Below are 21,693 nucleotides of genomic sequence, written 5' to 3'. Positions count from 1 at the left end.
CATCATCCACAGTTTTTCAGACATTCTTGACAGAAACTAACATCATTTTGTTGGGTTGGTTTCTCTCCCCTGTGGCCTAGGACATTGTCCAGACCTAGTGATTTGTAATTCATTTCAGGAAGCTAAGTATTCTCTTAATCTTGATTTTTCTTTTGGCTAGGTTTCAACTAGCTCCCTGTATTGCTGTTTTATTCTCCCAAATTGAGTTTGCTCCTGTCTCCCATTCTTTTGCTTCTTGCATGACCAAAGAAGACTTTTTATTTGATCTTAGCATCCATCACTTAAGTTCCCTCTGAGTTCAAATATTTCCTAGCATCCTTATAGAATTGTCCTAGACTTTTTGTATTTGCCCTCATTCTCCTGCCTCTGCTTCCATATTCTACACTTGTGACCTCAGTCAAACTGAAACCTGTTTAAGGCTTTAGCTTAAAAAGGCCAAGGTCTCCCACTGCATCTAGGCTCATATCCAATCGTCTTCATTTCTGTCTGACTAATGAACTTGCACAGTTCTGGAGGAGAAAGTGAGGCAGGTGACCTTGCACAGCCCTCTCTCTCTTATATCCAAGTCTTATATCCAAGTCACTTTGCTGTCATGGCATCCCCTACTTGATATCATGGTCCTCTTCAAGAGAACCTTGTCCTTCAAGAATGAAGGACAAACAACAATTTTGCACTTGTCCTCTAAAAAGAAACAAAATAAGGCTATTTCATGAATTCCCAGTGCATCATCATTAAAACACTTTTCCCATAGCAAGTGACCCTTCCCATAACTTTTCCCTAACTTTAAAATAGATAAAACACTTGTTATCTTTGTAATACACGAGGAAACTAAGAGCATGTTTTGTTTCTGTTTTCTTATACTGGAAGAACTTTTAGGCAGGCACTTAACTTTCCTCAGATTCTTCACCACTGAGATTAGAGACTTGGATTAAAGGGTGCCTTAGCCTCCTTTGAGCTCTACAACCATGATCCTATGACCGTAAGTCAAAGATGAGAAGTAGTTTGCCCAAGGCTGCCCAGGTAATGTTTACGTGGCAGAGGTCTGCTTTATAATTTGTCTTCCAAATCAAAATCTGTTGGATTTTCCTCAAACATCTTGCCCCTCCCTTGTCCCTTGAATAAAAGAGTTTTAGGAGAAAGTACATGTTTTCTCATAATATTATTAATACTTAAAGGGTGCTTTTTTGTGTGTTTAGGGAAATTTGTTTTTTGAGTTACTAAAGGAAAAAAATATTGGACCATTAGCCTAGCCCAGCATGGGATTTCTTTTGCTCTTATAGGCCTATTAATACTTGCTCTAAGCTAATTCCTCATTCCCACCAAATGCTAGCACTAATGAAAATTGTGGCAAATTGGAGAATTTAAGACACATTTAATGATTTACTTTCTTTCTTGGAATCACAGAGGCAGAGATGACTTTGAGAAATGAAACTGTATTTAAGTTGAATGTGACAATGGCTGAGTAGGAAAGCATGATTAAGAGCTAATCTCATAATTATTAAGGGAGGGGGGAGATAAACAGGGTAAGTGACAGAATCACCTGGTCCCACTACCTGCAGGTTCTATTTTTAAAAAGTCAGTAAGAAGGTAGGACAGAACAAGAAGGGTAAACATATGCCTATGATCACCTTTAAGCATGAACTTCAAATACTGGGCTAGAACTGTATGTCTTACAAACAAATCTTTTCTTAATTCTCATGCTTTTTCACTTGTTCTTAACCTCATAGACTCATTGAATTGAAAAGACCTTAGAATTAATCTCTTTCGTATTGTACTCTTAGATTGCCTCATCTGTGAAAGCTTCTTTTCAGAGTTTGTGTTCTTTTATAGAGCTTCAGGACCCTGTTTTTGCATCCCATCATGCATTGTGCCTTTGTAGTTCTTTGCATCACCAGGTAACAGATTTGTATTTAGCTTGAAGGTTCATTCACTGTTAAATTCAATTCTGTGCTCCCTCTAGTCTCTACTTTGTCCATGTGATAATAGGGAAGAAAGCATAGGCTTCCACCTGTCAAGTAAGATTTGTTGACTCTGAGCTCCAGCTGAGAGCATAGAAGGGAGATTTTTAAGTACCTTGAGGGCATTAATCTTGCCTTTTCAGCAAGTTGGTAGTCTAGTACCATGCATTGTGCTTCCTCATTGCTTGTTGGTGTTAAGAAATTTGAGAAAGTGAATCAATTCATTTTAATAGTTTAATAATAACAAAATAGTTTAATAATAACAAAATCCATGTTAGGCACAAGTTGAATTCTCACATCCAAATGGAATGTCACTCTTAACAGAAGGGGACCTGTCTCAGGTCATTGATTTTAAAGAACATAAATGTTTTGCTTAGAAATTGAAATAATCTTTTGGGTCAAGTCTACCTGATGCTTTTGTGATATAATTTGAGGCATATGACATTGAACTTCCTTTCTGCAAATTTCTCTTCATCCTACCTACCATGCTAGCTAGGATATTTAGAAGGCCATCTTTAAAAATTCTCGTGTTCCCAGAATAGTAAAGAACTCTCTTTCGATGCCATATATTAGTTTATTGTTTGAAATTATTTGAGTAGTGAGGTTGAAAGGGGTTAGGGTACAGTGCTTTAAATTCTTTGTGGTTCATGGGTGGAGGGAGGTGGAGGAGGAGAGGAAATATCTTTGATAACCTAGATCAGAAAGACAATAATAGAACAGTATCTGTCTATTCTTGATCAACTTCAATCACTTGGCTTATCTTTACACACTGAAAGAAATAATAGATGAAATTACTTTGAAAAGTCATTGGCAAATGGGAAAGATATTGTAGAACTGAAAAATGGGTAAATGCCCTATATTCTATTTTGTTAAGAAAGTGTATAACCCATAGACCTTTTTTCCCCCTATCATTTCATAATTCATATCATGGAAGAATCATTCAGCAAGCATTTATTAAATACCTACCCTTTTCCAGATAGCTTTTTAGGAGCTGGGATCACAGGGACAATTTGAATGCAGATATTCTATCTTCAAGAAGCTTATAGGATACCCAAAGAAAATAATAGGTAATTTTATATAGTATAATCAGCATTTGTGAAACAGATACATGATAACCTTAGATAGCAGCTATCAGGGATCAGCTTAAGTTTTCTATTTGTGTCCCTCCTGCTTGGCAACATAGAAAGCATTTAATAAATGCTTTTTCATTTGTTAATATAGGGAACAGTAAAAAGCAGTTAGCTAGACTGAGTGTACCCATGGGAGAAAAGTCTGTAATAAACCTGGAAAAGTAGTTTGGACCAAGTTGGAAATGGTTTTAAATTCCCAACAGAAGGTTTATTTGATTCTTGAAGCCATTGCCTAGGATTAAGTAGGAGAATGGCATGGCCGGACATGTGCTTTAGGAAAATCCCTAGCAGCTCTGGAGGGTGGATTGAAATGAGAAGAGACTTAGGGAAAAGAGACCACCCATGTCTTGGCTTACAGACTATGATAATGTGGTTTCACATCCTGGGTGACTTCTTCTGTAACCTTGTTCAAACATGGTTCTTGTTCACCACAAACTACTATGGCTTTATAATGTCCCTTACATGCTGTCACATGGATAGCACCATTCAGGTTAATACTATTTCCCAGGAATGCCGAGTCTTATCATTTCATGAAGCCCAGAGAGTTGAGGTGACAGACTAGATCAGTGGCACACGGTGAGTGCTATATCCGAAGTGTTACCTGGTTATCTTAAATGCTAATATCAGTTCTCCTTTCACTAGCTCTGCTCCTTGTGGAATATTTGACAAATCTGTTATTTTGGGGAGATGTGTAGACTGGGTGTTTGTACAATCAAACCTTAATTTGCAACATTTCTAAATTTCTAAAATTTAACTCACCTTTTCCCAAAATCTTCCCCCTTCCTGACTTCCCTATTCCTGTCGAGGACAAACCCTCCCCCAGATTCCCAGCTGCAGTCTTATCCCTTCCTCTCTATTCACCTACCCCACATCCCTAGTCTGTTTGTCTCTTTATTTCTCCTCTTGAGCATCTATAAAATCTATCCCTTCTCTCTCATTGCCACCACCCCCTTGCCTCTTTCAGGCTCTCATCCCAGGCAGTGGATAACTTGTGGGTCCCTCTTGCCCCAGTCCACTCTGTCTTCTTCTCTGCTGCCAAAATGATCATCCTACAATGTGGATATGAATATATTATCTCCCTCTACTCAGTAAATACCAGTGACTTCCTGTCATCTCCAGAATCAAAGGGGCTTTTAAAGTCCTTTATATCCTGGCCCTGTTCTAGTTTTCCAATCTTCTTGTACTTGACTCTCCTCCCACTGTGTACTCAAATCTGGCAGCCCTGGCCTTCTTGCTCTTCCGTGCACATGGCCCTTCATCTGCCCACTGCATGCCTATCTCTCATGGCTAGAATGTTCTTTCCTCGTGTCTGCCTCACTAGCTGCTTTTGAGATAGCTCAAATTTCAACTTCTACAAGAGAGCTTTTCTCCCAAATAGTGTCTTCCCTTTTAGATTGCTTTTCACTTATGTTGTCTTTTTCATGTAAAATTTTGTATAAATATCTTAATGTTACTGAGTGATTTCAGTATCATAAGCCCATCACGTTAAGAGGTAAAAAAAAATATTAATAAATGTTTTTAAAGTGTTTTTAAATAATTTTTAAAAGTTGTTTTTAAAATGTTATTTAAAAGGTATTAAAACAATAAAAATTACCATAAACCAGACCTACAATGTAATTTGATAAAGTATTGCATGTAGACACAGTTGAGGGATCTATACTAAGATTCTAGCTTCTTTCATTACCTTTATGACCTTGCATTAATTTAGCCAAAGATGAAAAGGTTATCCTGTCACTTGCCATATTAGACAATCTTCCCATATTTTTCAGAGTTTTAAAAAGTGTTCTGCATTCCTTGTTAATCTGACTTGCTGAGTAAATTATGTTCCATGAGGACGTTTACAAACTTTCTCAAATGACAATCTTGACTTCTACCCTTCCCCATCACTCAGCAAGATTTGGTCTTCTGCCAAAGCAAAAGATAAGAGAAAGATCAATAGCAACTTTTCCTCTCCCTATTCTCTACTAACTTTGTGCTAATATACTCTCAAAATATAGAAGTTTATTAGTTCAATCCTCAAACAAGATGGTTACAACTGGCTTCATTTGTGGCTACTTGTCATTCTGCTTTCTCAAATACTGACAGACTTTAAATCTAAGTTCACCTTTTAGAGCTAAAGTTAGATTCTGTCTAAAAATGTTAACTTTTTTGGACCTCTACTATAGATGATCACCTCATCAGCAAGCAACGAGACACTTATTTGCTTCTTTTTTCATTGAGAACATCGATTTCATATCAGTATCCATGTAATACGATAGATTACCAGAACTATCCAGCCACAGAGCAATATTGAATTGTTTCTGAACCAGAGTATGAGATAGCATATCCACAAATTGAGAATTCTAAAGTTATGACATTACCACAATCATCATCATCATCATCATATAGACTTTAAATTTTGCAAAGTGTATCATGTCTTATTTCACTTTATTTTCACAACAATCGTTTCAGTTAAGTACAATTATCAGCCCCCTTTCTCTCTCCCTCTCCATCTTTATCTCCCTCTCTCCCTTTCTTTCCCTCTCTCCTTCTCTCTCTTCCTCTTTCCTTCTCTCTCTCTCTCTTCTTCCTTCTCTCCTCTCTTCTACCCCTCTCTCTTCCCCTTTCCTTCTCTCCCTTTCTCTTCCCCCCTTTCTCCTCTCTTCTCTTCTCCCCCCCTCTCCCTCCCTCTCTCTCTCCCTTTCCTTCTCCCTCTCCTTCTCTTTCACCTACCATTTTATACATGTGAAAACTGAATCTGAGATGCTGAGTGACTTAGGGTTACCTAGCTAGTAAGTATCTGAAGTAGCCTTTAAATCTGGAGTCTTTCTGACTCTAGGACTCTTCATTATGCTAGCTTGTCTACTTTACTATCTTCAGTACTGCTACAAACTCCTGTGTTTTCCTTGAAATGTTCTTTGGTGTACTGATTGTACAGTTATATAATCAGCTTTGGTTAGCTTTGATAAGCTTCTTATTCTTCCCCCTGCTGTCCTTTCCATTCACCTGGACTTTAAAAACCAGGCCCCATTTTCTGAGTCTTATGGAGTCTTGTTCTTCTGGGGTTTTTTTTATTTTTAAATTAATATTAGTAGATTTTATCTACCTTCTCCTTCCTCCATTCCCACTTCTACCCCGCCTCCCCCAATTGAGAAAGAGAAACAAAACTCCTATAACAAGCAAATGTAGTTAAGCAAATAGATTTGTGCATTAGTCATGTGTGGGCCTTTCCTACCCCAAAAAGTCTGAGTTTGTATATCGAGTCCATCATATCTGTCAGGAGATAACTTCATGAGTCCTGTAGAATCATGATTGGTTGTGCTTTGATCAGAATCTTTACAGTATTCTATTATTGTATTATTTGTACTCTTCACTTCACTTTGTACCAGCTTATACTCTGGAACTATCACCTTTGTTGTTTCTTAAAAAAATAATGGTGTTCTGTCGCATCAATATAACATAATTGGTTCAGCAAGTTTCCAATTCTTTGTCACTACTACCAGTTTGATGACTGTGATTTGGATTTGAGTTATTTTAATTTGCATGGATTTTCCCTAGTTATGATTTATAACTTTTTTTCCATACTGTGAGTAATGGATTGAATTTCTTCCTCTAAAAAATTCTTGTTCATATCTTTTGATATAGGAAATTAATTGAGTGATGTTCTTAACCAAGTTCTTAAGACCTTCTTTCTAATATCCTTAGCAAGCAATACAGTTTTTCTCATTGCCTTTTTGATTCTCATATACCAACCACCAGGACATAAACAAAAATGTTTAAGGTAGAATTTGCTTTAAAAATTGACAAAACTTCTTAGAATTTGTAATCTTTCTAGGCAAATGATATTGCTTAGAATAAGTAAGGGAATTCATTTTTGGCTTGTAACTACATCATAGCAAATATAGCTTGCTCTACTTTATATACTCCATGTGTGAAGCATTTTGAAAACTGTAAAGCCCTATTTCAATATAAACCACATTTAAGAATTTCTCTTGTTAATTATGTCAAACCAACCAACTTTTTTGACCAGGTACAACTGTGTATTTGAAAGTTTTTTTTATCATTTCAGATCCTTACCCAGCTATGTTTTCTATGCATATCAGGTTTAGCTGTTCCCTCAATATAGTCCATCCGGACTTGGGTAACACAGGAAAGTGGTATTTAATGTAATCTTTGTAATGGAGATCTATCAAGGTCAATTAGAGGTGGGATTACAAATTTTAATTCCAACTGCAATACAAAATTTAATTCCAATGTCAGTTGAACACAGATTTTGACATGTAAATAGACCAAATTATTTGAAGCTTCTGTTTCTTTGGATCTAAGTTCATTATATTGAACCTGCAACTACCTTTTATAATTCATATACAATTAAGCTAATGTCTTTTCCCAGAGAAAATTAATATTGTCTCACTTATCAGTAATAACATAATAGATATAGGCTAACCATATTTACCTAAATATTACAAAGATGATGTAAAATATCACAGTCTCCGAGTCAAAGAATATAGATATTTTAATCATTTTCCTACATAGTTTCAAATTATTTTCCATAGAATGATTAGACCAAGTCCTAGTTCCACTAACAATATACTATTATTTTGTCTGTCTACCTGTAGTACTTCTCAACAATGAGTTCCCATTTTTTATTACCTTTGTCATCTTGGAGAATATGAGGTAAAACTTGGTATAGTGATTTGGAAGTCTTTTATATGATCATTAATAATCAGCAGTTCTCTTTCTTTTGTTTATATCTTTTGACTGTTTATTGAGGAATGGCTCTTGGTCTTACATTTTTATGTTAGTTTCCTATATTTCTTAGATATCAGAGATAGAAGAGAGAGGTTGTCTTTTTATGTTAGCAGAAGCTTTCATTTTCTTATAATATATATATTTTTTAATTTTAGCCATTTATACCTTGTGACTCCTATACTTTGTTTGGATAAGAATTCTTTTAGTCATAATTGTGAAAAGATCTAAACTTTTTTTTTTTTTTTATTGGAAAGGAGAAGGTAAATACTTTTCTCAATAGTTCTTACAGAATAGAGGGTTTTTTTTTCCCCAAATAGTTTTCTTTGGGGGAGTTTATCAGACATTGGATTCCTGAGTTCAGTCATTTCTTATTAATATCTAATCTTTGCCACTGATTTACTTTCTCTGCTTTTTAACCAATACCAAATAGCTTTCTAAATTGCAGACCTGACCATGTCACTCTCTACTCAATAAACTCCTGTGGCATCCTATTCCCTCTAGAATCAAAGGCCATTTCTAAGCATGAAGTGTGCTTTCTTTCCTCACCTTGACATCTTAGTGTCCCTGGTTTCTTTCATAACATCTTTTTGCATCAGGCCTTTCCTGGTCCTCCCATATTTTCCTCCAAAGATTAGCTTTTGTATATTCTTTGCATGTGCTTAGATATCTCTCTCTCTCTCTCTCTCTCTCTCTCTTTCTCTCTCTCTCTCTGTATGTATATATATATATATATATATATATATATATATATATATATATATATATGTACATGTTAGAACGTAAATGCATTGAGTGTTATTTATTTCACTTTTGTCTTTATATACCCCACCACAGTGCCTTGCAGACAGTAGGCATTTAATAAATGCTGTTTTACTGATTTATACTTTGTGGTCTGAAGGCATTCCTACTTTTAAAAAATTCACTTTAATCTGAATGAATGGTTTTGTCTAGGTTTATAAAATTTTTTGGTAATTTGATTAGTAGTAGAGTACTAAATCTAGTCAGATCTAATCTTGTTATACTGTCTTGTCATGCTTTCTTTTTGCTAAATGTGAAGATTTTACTTCTTCCTTGAAGCCACCTTTGATTAATGAAAAAGAAGCAACTAATTCCCCATAACCTGTGCCACCATGATTTTCCTCTCCTTAACACCCCTATGACTATACTAATTTTTATTTTTTTGGTATGACATTTATATTTTAATAATTTGGGTATTTATTACCTACTGCATGTCTTCTGACCTCGGAATTTTCATTTGTAGTAGACCCTATTATGAGAGAGAGGAGGAGGAGAGAGAGAAGGAGAAAGGAGAAGAAAAGAAGAGGGAGAGGGAAATCCTTTATTTTTTAGAAGACCTTTGTTTTACATACACATGTACCTGTTACTAGTAATTCTGCTTCTTTGCTTTACTGGCCTCATGACATCTTTGTTCAGGCCCATCCTCTTGCTCCTTCACAGTATACATCCTGGAGGGCATTGTTTTGAAGTTTTGCCTCAGAATATCTTTTTATTGTTTTCTCTGTTTCTCCTGCTCTCAGTGACCTGTTCTCTGTTCTGCACACAGTTTCTTCACGTATTTTATACTCCATTCAGTGCATTCATCCTGCCAGCAAAATTAGTGAGACACTGGGGGTTTTTCCCCCTCCTTTTTTTTTTGGCAGCAGCCCTGACTCAACTGTTGGTAGTCTGATTTTATTTTACAGTGTTGCTGAGGAGCTTGTCTTACCATTTGATATTCAGCATAGTTTTGCAGGTCATATTGATTGGATGGAATTTTTCATGTTAGGTAAACTCTTTGAAAACCATGTAGCACTTTGCACATAGTACATGCTCAATAAATGTTTATCGAATGAATGAGTCTATTATATCGGGTATTATTACAACTTTGTATATGCCAAATTTAATCCAAGATTTGTTGCTGCATTGATGTCATAACTATCTTAGAATTTTTTCAAAGTAAAAGAAAAACCAAAATAAACATCTGGAATCCTTGATTTGGATTTTCTACTAATTTGTTAAGTAATCAAACAATGACTTCCCCATCTCTTAGCTTTCTTTTGCTAATGAAAATCCTTGACTATTTATAGGAGTTCTTTGGTTTTTTCAGTATATGACCTTGCAGTTTTTAGGTTTTTCAGTCTCAAATACTTTACTAACTCTATAGATAAGTTATGACCCCTTTGGTATTGCCTTCACTTATATCTCTTGGTAATGTTTTCAGAGTATTTAATTGACCTCATTAAGGGTTTCTTAGAATATTAAAAGATTTTTTTAGTCAGGTTTAGGTATAAGAAAGCAAATGCAGGTGCTGGGGTTTTTTTCCCACTCTTGTGCTTAATGACCATGGAAATCACCTTGACTCAATACACTTTTTATTGACAGAGACTCAATACACTTTTAAGTTGAGTATTGAAATGCCAGTACAGACAAAATTAACAGAGAAATTCCTAGATAACAGAGCATTTTGATGATCAAGCAGGCTACCTGTTAAATTGATTTATCTAGGATCTTGCACTACTTCCATGCTTCCACTACTTATTGTGCTTTGCTTCTAAGAGACATTCGATAAATGCTTGTTGAATTAGTTTAATAAAAATATACTTATGTCCTATATGATTATATAGCCATGAATATACTTGGTTAGTGCCAGAATCTTTGGGGAGGTTTTTTGTTTTTGTTTTTCTCTGAGGAGAGAGCTTTCTGGGCCTGTGATTTCAATGGAATAAAAAACTGAGCCAAGAAACTTCCTCTTTCAATGCAGGTTAGTAACTTGTATAATAGCTCACGTTTATTTAGCATTTTATAGTTCACAAATACTTTGCTTAAAACTTCCTGTGAGATGGGAAGAGTAGTACAAATTATCCCTATTTTCTATCTGATAAAACTGAAATTCATGACTATTAAATGGCCTGTAGAAAATGATAAGATTTTAGATTTGAATGGGACTTAAGAAATCTAGTCCAGCCTCCATTGTTTTCTATTAGAGTCAGGTGTCTATAAGATTTTGTTAAGCACTTAGTCCATTTGAGGCGTTATACTTAAACTCTGAAAACACAAATATAAGTTAAAAGAAAGTTCATTTCTGACTTCAAGAAGCTTATATTCTAATGAGTAAATGACTTCTGGGGAAAGTAAAAGAATATCTAATGAGCCGGGATTTGGACTAGATCTTATTTCAAATATGCTATTTCCATCATCCCACCACACTGTGTTGTTCAAAATGGTAAGTAGAAAAGCTTGCTTAGTCTTGAATTCAGATCTGTTTCCAAAACTGTTACTACCTGGAATTCTTTAAATGAGATGAAGAAAAGATCCTGGCTTGTCTTATGTTTTGTAACTTGTGAATCATGTTTTTATTGTTTTAAAATGACTCTGTTAAAGTGTTGTATCTGAGCACTGATAATAAGGCTGATATTGAGGATGATGATGAACAACTTAGCAGGTTTCTACTGCTTTAAATGTTTGCAGAATGCTTTACAGATAATTCACTTAGTTTTCACAACAACTTTAGGAGGTAAGGTACTATTGTTATTATCTCCATTTTACAGATGAAGATGCTCGGGTAGACAAGTCATGACCTGCCCAATGTCATAAAGCAACAAATGTCTTGAGACTAGATTTTAAATCAGGTCATCTTGTCTCTAGTTTTAGCACTGTATCTACGGTGCCACCCAGCTGTTGCCTGATGAAAATAGATGAATACAGCATAGTTGCTACTCTTGTCATACTTACAACATAATAGGAAATATATTCCCTGCAAGGCCAGGGATGTTCTCACCAGTCTCAATGCACCTAACATTCACCCCGATGGACTATTTTTAAGTGCCTTTGATCAGTAGGTGATATGGAAAGCTTTTATGTGTAGAATGCTACTTTTTGACTAGTACAAATTATCCAGCTCTCATCCAGCATAGCTTAGATTTTGAAAATGTTTTTACTTTTACCAGTTCTAAATCCTGTTATCTCATTAGTTTCAATAACAGCTACCATTTTATGCTTTGCTGTTGATAAAGTATCTATATCCCTGTCATTAAACATTTATTAATCACTGAAGCATGTGCCAAAGCACTGTGCTTCAATAATACAAGTATTATTTGCATTTTATAGATGAAGAAATCAAGGCATAGAGAGAATAAGTGACTTTGCTATGATCATTCAGCTAGTGGGCAAATAGGAAGGATCTGAACCTAGCTTTCTATTTTTCTAAGTCCAATTCTTGTCTCACTATTTCCCCCCCAAAAAAAATAAAAATTGTTTTATTGACACATTCAGCACTCGGCAAATACAAGAATTTTGAGGTTACCCACTAACAACTATTACTAATATGCTACTATCCTTTTTCCTTGAGTTATGAGGAACATGCTGATATTGTAACCATTTTTCAAATTCAAACCTAGAGCTAAACCCCAAGGATAAAAACAAAGCTGTTTCTGTAAGGGAAAATCTCTAACTTGCAGTTCTTTGAAAAAGTTTTAATAAAATAATAGATAAAATTGACCTGTGGACATAATTTACTTGAGTTTTCAGAAGACTTTGTAAGCTTCTTCATAAAAGATTAAAGAAAATAACCATGGGGTAAATCACAAAGTCCTGACATAGACTTAAACCTAAGCCACAGGAAGCTACCCTGCTATTCAGGGTAGAACAAGAGACATGGAAATGGAGATCCTATGGATTCGTAGTTGATCATGTTGTTTCATGGTAGGAGAAAGTTGTTTTTGTTCTTGTTTTTGTTTTTGAATAGCTGATCAAGGAAACTGCAAAATTGGTGTGATAAAGCTTTTTAGATTGCTTGGCTTGTTCACTTTCTTAAAAGAAGGGTGGGTGGTGGGAGCAGTGCCAACAGCAGAGTGCTTCCTGCTCTTCTTTAGCCCCAGATTGACTCAGCTTGAAGGTAGGAAGAAATTGCTGCACCAGCGCTGAGGTCCATGATACTCTTAATCTCTGATGTGCCATAATCTTATCATAGACTTTATAGCTTAGCTCTTTCTTTAGGTGGATATTGCCTATTTCTAACTATAAGCTACTTGAAGGAAGGAATTTTCTAACATTTAAAACTTCCTTGAATGGGTAATAACAATAAGAGTTTGATTAGAGATTATAGGATCCTAGATTTAGAGCTGGAAGGGAATCATTAGAAGTCATTGAGTTCAACCATCTCATCTTGCAGATGAGGAAAATTAGCTCCAGAGAGGTGAAATAACTTTATGGTGACACAGCTAGTAAGTGTCAAGGGTGAGATTTGAACCTAACTTCTTCCAAGTCCATCTCCACATTTAGTATTCCATATTGCTTCTCAGGTGTTCAGGCTGACAAAAGTTAATATTTGCCAGTAATATCTCAGGCAAATAGGTGGCATTGTAAGTAGGTTGCTGGACCTTTACAAGTCACTTTCTGCCTTCGATTCCTCAGGTCTAAAATGAGGATAATAATAGTACCTACCTCCCAAAGGGGTAGCTACATGGCTCAGTGATAGAGTGCTAGGCCTAACTCATCTTCCTAAGTTCAAATCTGGCATCAGACAATGACTAGCTGTGTGATTCTGGGTTCATTTAACCACGTTTACCTCATCTGTAAAATGAGCTGGAGAAGGCAATGGCAAACTATTCTAGTTTCTCTGCCAAAAAAAATCCCAAAGTTGGGGACAAAAGTGAGACAAAAGATCTTGGGAAACAAATATCTTCCCTGTGAGGTTTCTATGAATTTATGGCCTTATATGACTTTGGGGAAAGATAGCAGAATGACAGATTGCACAGGAGCTTTACTACCTTATAGTCACTTCTCAAAACTCAATTATGTGGTTGCTTTGAGTACATTAAGTAGTCTTTTGATTACTTGGAGTGAGGAACTTGAAATCATGTATGACCTAGACAGGCCCTAGACAGTTGCATAGAAGATGCCACCTACTCCTCTTGCTTTCTTTCCCCTTTGCTCTTATGACCTTTCAATGTACCACAAATGATTGGTTTGGGTGCTGCATTAAGAAACAGCACTAATAGACTACAATGTTCAGAAGAAGGTGACCAGGACAGTGCAGGGACTATGGAAACCATGACAAAGAAGAATAAACTACAGGACAACTGAGTAATGTTACTACTAATAATAATAATAGCTAGCGTTTATATGTATCCCACTTTTTAAAAATATTTTTTATTTTTCAAAACACATGCAAAGATAGTTTTCAACATTCGTCCTTGAAAAACCTTGTGTTCTAAATTTTTCTCCCTCCTCTAGACCACAAGAAATCCAATATAGGTTAAATGTGTGCAGTTCTTCTAAACATGTTTCCACATTTATCTTGCTGCTCAAGAAAAATCAGATCAAAAAGAAAAAAAAAACAAGCAAGCAAACAATAACAAAAAAAGATGAAAATACTATGTTGTGATCCACATTTAGTCTCCATAACACTCTCTGTGGATGAAGATGGCTCTCTATCACAGGTCTGTTGGAATTAACCTGAAACACCACATTGTTGAAAAGGACCAAGTCCATTACAGTTGATCATCACATAATTTTGCTGTATACAATGATCTCTTGGTTCTATTCACTTCATTTAGCATTAGTTCATGTAAGTTTCTCCGGGCTTATCTGAAATCATCCTGCTGATCATTTCTTACAGAACAATAATATTCCATTACATTCATTGTATATCACTTTTAAGGTTTGCAAAGCACTTTATAAACATCTCTTTGGATTTTCACAACAGTCTTGGGAGATATGGGACATGATTATCCATCCCTATTTTATAGATGAGGAAACTGAAGCTGAGGGAGATTGAGACTGCCTGGGGTCTCAACATCTTGTAAGTGTCTTAGGCTGAATTTGAACTTGGTTATTCCTGACCGAAGGTTTAATGCACTATTCTGCTATGCTGTTTAGCTATTAAGAGTATGGGGACATGATAGTTGTCTTGAGATGTTATTATCCGGAGCAGGGAATTGTACTTCTTGGCCCCATAATTTATAACCAGGATGATGAGCTGTAATTGGTATGACAAATTTCTAGTGTGAAAGAAAATCCTTCCTAATGAATGGAACTTATCTACTATTTGACTTGTTTTCAATAAGCCATGGTTTCCACATCCCAGGGAGTTTTCACATGGATTTTAGATGATCACTTCTTGCTTTTTAAGATACAGATTAGATGAAATGATCTTTGAGGTACCTTGAAATTCCATGATCCGCCCCTCCTAATTTCTCCTGATAACTTGCAATAACTATGTTGACTAAATATCTGATAGCTCTTTACAATTCACTTAAATTCAACACAGGGCAGCTAGTTGATACAGTGGATAGAGCACTGGCGCTGAAGTCAGGAGGACCTGAGTTCAAACCTGGCCTCAGATACTTAACACTTCCTAACTGTGTAACCCTGGACAAGTCACTTAACTCCAATTGCCTCAGCAAAAAAAAATAATAGTAATAATAATAATAATCAGTAAATGAATGAATCCCGAAGTACTCAGAAGGTATATCTGTCTCTAAGCTTACACACGTGAGGGATAACAAGACAAATCATTTTCAAATGAGTCCCTTCATTCAAGTACTATTACTGGAGAATATAGTATGCACACAGTTTAATTTTTTTATCCTCTAAAGAAGAGCTGTATAGTAAAAGTAAATTCAACTAGCAAAATGATTGGGCTTTAATTGGCTAATTGGAATTAGATCACTCACATTGTCATCTCTTCAGAGTCCTGTTGTTTGCATTGGGCATTGCTGGCAGCAGAATGTAGTGCATCACTTGAATGCTGCCGTATTGGTGAATACTGCCTTAGCTTAGTTAAAAAAAAAAAACAAACAAAAACCACTGTAGCACAAATGTTTGAATCACAAAATTTCTGGGGCAGTGATAGAAATGGGGGGGGGGAGACCATTATGTGTCTACTAATGTTTGAAGAATGGTAACTGCATTTTATCTATACATTGACATGCTGTTTTTCAAAATTCCATGCCAGGGGTCCTCAAACTTTTTAAATAGGGAGCCAGTTTACTGTCCCTCAGACTGTTGGAGGGCCGGACTAGTAAAAACAAAAACTTTGTTTTGTAGGCCTTTAAATAAAGAAACTTCATAGCCATGGGTGAGGGGGATAATCGTCTTCTGCTGCTGCATCTGGCCCGTAGTTTGAGGACCCTTGCATGCCTATCCACCCTCTTATTCCTCCCCCACTACCCTTTATTGTGTCAACTATTAACTTGGAAAAGAGTTAAATTGTTGGGTGTTGATTTGAAAAAACTTCTGCTAATCTTCCAGCAGAGGGCACTCTTCCTCGAAGTTAAGCATATATTTTGTACAGTCTGTGTTGGCCTTAGGGCTCAGGACCCACATCTTTTAAATATAGGTCTTTCTGTAAATTATATTACAGCAAATATTCCAGGCATTTTTAGCAACATCATTGCTCGTATTGAATACCCATTTGATTTTTTGTTCCTGAGCCATAACTCCTATCTTCCTCTCCCTCTCCCCAAAAATTAGCTTTACCTAAAAATTAGCTTTAAACAGGAAAAAACAAAACACACCTTTATTCTTAAGAATAGCCATGCCAATTAGCTCCTGCCTGTAGGACTGTAAACTTTAAAAAAAAATTTTTTTTTTAGTCAACTTAAAAATCAGTTGGGTAGTAAGTTAAAACATTAAATTAGTTCTACCTCTTTTCAATTCACTGTCTGTTTACTCTTGTGACAACCTGGATAAGCCATGAATGCATTACAGTTCCAGCCCAGACATATGTATTTTCTTAGAACTAGTGATATAAGAAAAGAAAGTGACTGACAGAAGAAGGGAGGAAAGAAACTATTTACTAATGGACTTTATGATAGGAATTCATGGTCAATGTTAGTTCTGCATAGGCAGAATAAGGAATCACCTAAACTGTATATTTGAGGGGGCTTAAGAAAGCCTCTTTGCCCAAAGGGAAATTACCCATGAACCAGATTGGCCTCATACCTGAAATTCCTATTATCAGACCTCCTTTAGAGTTAATTTGATCCAAAGGGCTTCATTAAAATGAAACTGTTACCTTGGGAGGGGCAGAAAAGGCTTTTAATATATTATGCTTGTGAATACTTTACTACAAATTAGTTCATCAGATTAGCCATCCAGTTTCAAAGAAGTGGGAATACTGAATAGGGTAATTTTGTTATCAGATGGAGTTAGGAAAGACATTGGCCAAGATATGATCAATCCTCTGTAGTAAAAAGAATAATTGCATGCTAACTTGAAAAAGCAAAATGAGGATTTGGGAAAAGAAGAGGTTCAGAAGTAGTTTACTTCACAAGTTTTTATAGGGTCTGCTGTTAAAATGTCATTAATAGCAAAATATATTCATGCTTGTGAGTGCTGGAAGGTTAGCAAAAAGGTAGCTGTAGTACAGTTATAATGTCTTTGAAGTCAGGGCTGGATTTATCCTGGTTGTGTCACTTTGGGCAGGCTGTTCTTGTTTCCTCATCTTTAAAGTGGGTATGATAACTAACCTCACAAAGTAGATTTTGAGGATCAAATGAGTAAGTATAAGTAGCTGACATTTTTATATATAAAGCTTCATGGTTTTCAGCTATAGTGAAGCGCACCAGTAGAAAAACCTGAAAGGATAGAAAATTAGAAATGAAAGACTTAAAAACAGGATGATCATCAGCCTTAAAGTGTCCATTTGAGAATTTATTCAAATCTCTTTCCTCTCTTCCTGCAGAGTCTGTGATTTGACTTTAACAAAGGTCTGTCCTGCAGGTTACAGAAGCCTACTATTCCTCATTACATGAGTTCTCCAACCAGTTCCATTCTTTTTGAAAGGCTGACATTTATCTGATAGAATCAGTAGATGGTTATATTCACCTTTCCCTTTAAAGTAAAACAGTTGTTCTGTGTTCCTTATACAAAATAAGCATGCATGGAGACTTTGTTTAGTGACATAACATAAGGCACTAATCTGAAGTTCCTTATTTGATTTGGCAGTTTGAGAAGTATGTTAACACTTTGACTTGAGTATGTTTCCTGGAAGCATGTGGGTTCATGGGTTTCTAGATCACCCAGTCCAGCCTTCTAATTTTATGTTTGGAAAAAGGCATACTGGGAGGAGAATGGGTTATTTTATTTCAGCTGATTTGGTGTCTCTGCACTCAGGTGAAGTGTTAAGTTGCTGAAAAAAATATTCAGCATTTTATTTTTGATTTTAAAAAGTATTACCCTGAGGGCTTCAATTTTCAGAATGAAACAATAGAGTTTGGGATTTCTGACTTTTTAGGAGTAAATTATCTAGGTTAAAGGTTATTCACACGCCTTATTTCCTTTGCTGTAATTCATCTTTTTTGCCCGTTAGCTGTATTTCAGTACTCATTGTCATTGGTGGATGAAGGGTAAAGAATATTGAAACTGAAAAGTACAATACCCTAGTGTGTTAGGGAGAAAGTTGGACCCGATTGTGAAAAGTGAAGATTTGGGATCTTGTTTATCTTTCATTTAGTAAGCAATGTGTAAATGTTACCTATTTATTATGTATTATTAATTCAGTTGTTCATATGTTTCTATTCTCTTACTATGTGGAATTGTGAGAGTTCTGTGTTAAACATTAACAAATCTCATAAAATTTTATAATCATAGAATATTAAAACTTGGGTTCAGTACTATTCAAATCTCTAATTTTAGGGTTAAGGAAATTGAGGTCCAGAGAGATTTCACAGAGCTATAAGTGGCAGAGCCAGAATTTGAATACAGGTCTGTCTCTTGACTCCAAGGGTTTAGGGATCTTTCTACTGTGCCTTAGTCTGTCAAGGTCAATAAGAAACTTGGGAGTTTGAGACAATTTCTTCCTCCCATCCCCAGTTTAGGAGGAAACTAGAGATTTATAATCAAGTTGATAAAAGATGCTTTCTAAGTTAATCCCTATGTGGGAAAGAAAATGCTGTCACCTTTGTAAAGTTAGAATTATAAAGGACATTTCTGTTGGGTTTCTGAGTCTCCCTTGGGGTTTGTTTCATTTATAACATTGCCTTGGGCCTTCTGTTGCATCCTGTTGGACTGACCTCCTTTTCAACCCTGTGCTGGCAGCTGCACTGCAGAACTCTCTTTTCCCTGGATCCTTCAGGGTTGTCATATGACAAACTTGAACTGTGACCCTTTTGTCTTACCCAGACGATTGGACCCTCTTTATCCTTTCTGGCTAGAAGTTCAGAGACATTTTATGGCACACACCCCTTACCCCCTTCTTTTCTCAAACTCTGCCTCCAGTTCTTTGTCTTTTCCTTTTTTTCCTTCCCACCCTAAGTGAAATTTATTCCAAGCCATTTAACAAACTGAGCATTTCAAATGATGGCATATTTGGGACTCTTAACCATAACATGCAATGAAACTGATAGCAGGAAAGCTCCTTTGTAGGAAACATTTAGAAATATAATTAGAACAATTATATCTAGTCTTTAGCCAAGAAAAATGACTTTTTTAAATGAAAATTTTAAGCTACAAACTCTGTATACAGCAAGCCTTGCCATCAAATAAACACTGCAATCACTGCCAGTGACAAGTTCTATCAACTTTATACCTAATGTATATTTTTAATCCTCTTTCTCTGAACTGAGATGATAGAACCATTTTGTAGAAGTCTTTGGGGGGTTCTTTTAGGGCATTAATATATAATAGTAAAGATTACATTCAAGTTTCACCCCCTCCAAGTAGTATTGATGCCAGCAGAGAAGAATGATTCACCAGGGCTAGACTGCCATGCTTAGCCGAAGTTACAGAGTCTGAGCACTTGTATTTGTACAAATTGCATTCATTACCAAGGACCCTGCAGTAGTGATAAGAGACTGGCTGTATAGTATAGATTGGCTCCAAGATAAGTAGCCAGTCAATTGTGCAGCCAGTAGTAATCTTTTTTTTCTTTCCTCTCTTACAAACCTTTGTGGATTTTTCAAAATTTGGTGTGTGTGTGTGTGTGTGTGTATGAACCATCTTAACTGAACTGTGAGAAATTTTAGTGTGATGATTAGTAGAATTGATTGGTAGCCCTCCAGAAAACTTGATTGGAAGGCTGAATAGATTATGCCCCCAAGACACACTGTGGACATTCATATAATTAAGTCAACATGGATATTATGAAGGCTTTTATTTTTAATATATTTTTATAATTTGATAATTTTTTAAATGACTGAAAAAAACTAGAAATTTAGCTGGAGTAAACTAGTTATTATGAGACCTCCACAATCCTAGTTGTTTTATGTTTTTTTATTAATAGGCTCCACATAATTATACAAATATGCCCAAGGAATAGTTGTGTGATTTTTCTGCTTAGGAGTCTGTGATATGATAGATAAGTCTTAAGAAGTTGCCTGAAACACATTGAGGTTAAGTGACTTACTCAAGACATCCAACTAATAATAGTCAATTAACATTTATATAAGCATTTACTATGGGCCAGCCACTGTACTAAATACCAGGGACACACAAAGGGGCAGAATATAGGGCATGCTCTTGGGGAGCTTAAAGTCTAATTGAGGAGAAAAATATTCAAAATAAGCAATATAGAAGATAAATAGGAAATGAGAGGTGAGGCACTAGAATTAAGGAGTTGAGAAAGACTTTCTATAAAAGAAGAGATTTTAGTTGAGAAGCCAGGAAGCAGAGATGAGAAGGGGGAGCTTTTTAGGCTCTCTAGATGGGAGACAGCAAAGAACCTGAAATGAAGAGATTCAGTGTCTTATTTGTGAAATAGCCAGGAGCCGAGTGTCACTGGACTGAAGAGTAAGGTGCAAGAAGACTGAAAAAGTAATAAATAAGAGGTTTAGATTTTGAAGGTCTTTTAATCCCAAACAAAGTAGTTTGTGTTTGCTCCTGGAGGCAATCCTGGAGTTTATTGTGGGGGGCTGATATAGGGGCATTTACACTTGAGGAAAATCACTTCGGTGGCTGAATGGAATGGGGAGAGACTTAAGGCAAGCAGACCCACCGACAGGCTAAAACAATGGTCTAAACTCAAGGTGACCAGAGGGGTGCTGATGTCAAAAAGAAAGGGGGGGGGGTATATTTGAGAGAGATTGCAAAGGTGAAATCAAAGATTTTTGTCACAGTTTGACTATTGGGAGCTGGAGCAGGAGGTGAGGGTGAGAAATAGTGAGGAATCCGGGATGGCTGAAGGCCAAGTCTGAAAGACTGGGAGGATGATGTTGCCTTCTATAGTAATAGAGAAGGTAGGAGTGGGATGGATTTTAAGAGGAAAAATAATGAGTTCCATTTTGGGTATGTAGAGTTTAATATGCTTGCTCTACATTCAGTTCAATATGTCTCAAAGTACATAGGTATGTGGAGTGAGTATGAGGAGGTTGACACCAGGTTACTAAATCTGAGTGACTACCAAGATGGCAGCATCCTCAACAGTCATGAGTTGTTCCTACACTCTCCTGGGGCTCTTGGGCATACCTTTTTTGTTCCTCAGCTACTAATTTTTTAAATGTCTTTATAGATTATGATTATAAATTTAAAAAATAATTTATTATTGTTGTTTTAACACCATCATTATAATCTTACTCTCTCTTCTCTCTTCCCATTCCCCCTCACTAATTATATGGTACAGCAAATGCTGAGATTTCAAAGCAGGCATTGTTGGGATTAGGTTAGCAAGAAGGAAGTATATGACTTAATTTTTAAAAGCAGCAGGATAGTGAAGGTGGACCTATGATTTTAATGACTTAAGGACTTCAAGTTTTTCTCATTTTATAGTGGACTTACTAATAGAATCTAATAGATTGTAATACTAAAGATGATCTAGTCCAACCACTTCATTTTATAGGTGAGGATACTGAGACATAGATGTAAAATGACTTGGCTGAGGCCACCTAAATAGTACAACACAACCAGCATTGTTTTATTTAAAAATTTTTAAACAG

The 21,693-nt window shown here is 36.0% G+C and overlaps 1 protein-coding gene across 2 annotated transcripts in view; it reads left to right on the top strand.

Annotated features, from left to right (window-relative positions):
• TAF4B (TATA-box binding protein associated factor 4b) overlaps window positions 1-21,693 on the top strand; it is a 162,963-nt gene that overhangs the window by 140,667 nt on the left and 603 nt on the right. The window lies entirely within an intron of this gene.

This window comes from Sarcophilus harrisii, chromosome 1, assembly GCF_902635505.1.
Source record: "Sarcophilus harrisii chromosome 1, mSarHar1.11, whole genome shotgun sequence".
NCBI lineage: Eukaryota > Metazoa > Chordata > Mammalia > Dasyuromorphia > Dasyuridae > Sarcophilus > Sarcophilus harrisii.
The sequence above is the reverse complement of the archived record's forward strand: the minus strand, read 5'-3'. Positions and strand labels throughout refer to the sequence as shown.